Below are 1,767 nucleotides of genomic sequence, written 5' to 3' on the forward strand. Positions count from 1 at the left end.
CGTCCTGCCGGCTCCAGGAAGATGGTTGCACAAAGGACTCGGGGCGCAGCTCCAGGGACAGGGGTTTGGTGACCTGGCTCCAGCGCCTCTGGGGCCAGGGGCTAGGAGCTGTCGGGGGCTTCAGGGCTGTCAGGGGCTTCGGGACTGGGGGCTGCAGCCCTCCGCTTCAGAGGGACGATGCAGACGCTGTTCTTGGCCTCTTTGACTCTCCACCACCGGCCAAGCCTGCAGATGAGAGAGATGGGGGCTACCCTCCGCCGAGCCCTTGGAGGAGCAGGGGGGGGCTGTGCCCCTGGGCAGCACCAGGGAGGGGGGACAGTACCGGTGCTCCTGTCCAAGGCCAGCCACCAGGAAGTCACCGGCTGCAGAGAACTTGAGGCTGTTAACAAAACCCACCTGGAGGGGACAGGGCAGGGTGAGGGGCTCTGGCAGCCTCCTCCTGCCGCCCAGGGAGGGGAGCCCCTGCCCAGAGATGCCCCAAGCCCAGCTCCAATCCCCCACCTCCCCATCCATACCAACGGGATGTCCCAGAGGGGCTCCAGCTTCCGAAATCCCTCACCGCACTTCCAGAGCTTCACGCTGGCGCTGTGGGAGCCTGGGGCAGAGAGAGAAGACTGCCATGCACTCCCACCCAGGTAAGGGAGCAGGACGCCCCCCTCTCCACACCCCCACTCCAAAGCAGCTGCCACACACCTGTAGCCAGGAGGTCCCTGTTGCGCAGGGCGGCCACTGCTGAGATCCAGTATGGCTGCTGCAGGCCCTAGGCATCCTGCATGCCATGTGCCTGCCGGGCCAGTGCCAGCGGCTTCTTTTTCGTTAGCCCCCACAGGGCTAGGGACCTGCCAGGGAGGGAAGGGGCGAGGGGGCCGAGGGGGGCACCGCCTGCGCACCCCAGGCACCACCCCGGCCCTGTGCTCACCCGTCATCGGCGCCTGACACCATGTGCTCCTCACTGATGAGCTGGATACAATCGATGGAGCCCCTGTGAAGAGAAGGGGCAACTGCCATCAGTTATGAGCATGCTTTGGGATCCTATTTAGGAGACAAGGGCTCACCGGGGCATCAGCATCCCCACAGTGCCGGCAGGCTCCTAGTGATGCTTGGCACCTGCACACCGCTGCCCCAGCCTGACCCCCCTGCCTGCAGCCCCCTCTCCCGCCCCAGACCTACTGGTGCCCGTAAAACACAAGCTGCGACTCCTCCGGGATCTTCCAGAGCCGCACGGTACCGTCCCGGCCCCCTGCCGTCACACAGCACTCCCGGCTCAGGCTGTCCAGCCCCGTGATGACATCCTGGTGCCCGAACCTGGAGAAGGAGATGGCAAAGTGCTGTGGCAAGCAGGGCCCTCTGCTACCACAACTCCCCCGGGCCTGCTGGCTCTTGTGACTTCTGACATCCCCAGGCAGGAGTGGCTGCGCAGCTTGCGGTGCGGGCAGGAGGCAGAGCTGCCCTTCCTGCTGGGGACGTGGAGGGGAGGATGCTGCTGGAGTCAGAGCATTGGTGGCTTTGTAGCTCCCGAGCTCGGCCACGTCAGCCCAAAGCAGCACAGGATCCTTGGACGGTGGGAGGCAGAAAAAGGGATTCGCCCCGGCGTGGCCCCGCAGAGGGGAGGGAAGGCTTCAGTTTCAACTTTGGCTTCAGCTTTGGCGTGGCCTTCTCCTTCCCTCTGTTTCAACAGCCCAGCAGAGCAGCTGGTGCTTTGTGGCAAAGATGAAGCGCGTGGACAGGCGTTGTCCTAGACCACTGGAAAGAGTGGCTGTCCTGCCA

General features: G+C 64.7%; 1 long non-coding RNA gene across 2 annotated transcripts; it reads right to left on the bottom strand.

Annotated features, from left to right (window-relative positions):
- LOC126037362 (uncharacterized) lies at positions 1–1,305 on the bottom strand. 2 transcript variants are annotated; one of them, XR_007505638.1, is made up of 6 exons: positions 1,171–1,305; positions 920–982; positions 694–784; positions 516–595; positions 323–396; positions 1–225 (listed from the first exon to the last, which is right to left on the bottom strand). It is a non-coding gene; the product is annotated as an uncharacterized LOC126037362 (long non-coding RNA). The 2 variants fall into 2 exon arrangements; XR_007505637.1 differs by having other exon boundaries at positions 694–982.
- Positions 1,306–1,767: the final 462 nt, after the last annotated feature.

Source organism: Accipiter gentilis, unplaced genomic scaffold (genome assembly GCF_929443795.1).
Source record: "Accipiter gentilis unplaced genomic scaffold, bAccGen1.1, whole genome shotgun sequence".
NCBI lineage: Eukaryota > Metazoa > Chordata > Aves > Accipitriformes > Accipitridae > Astur > Astur gentilis.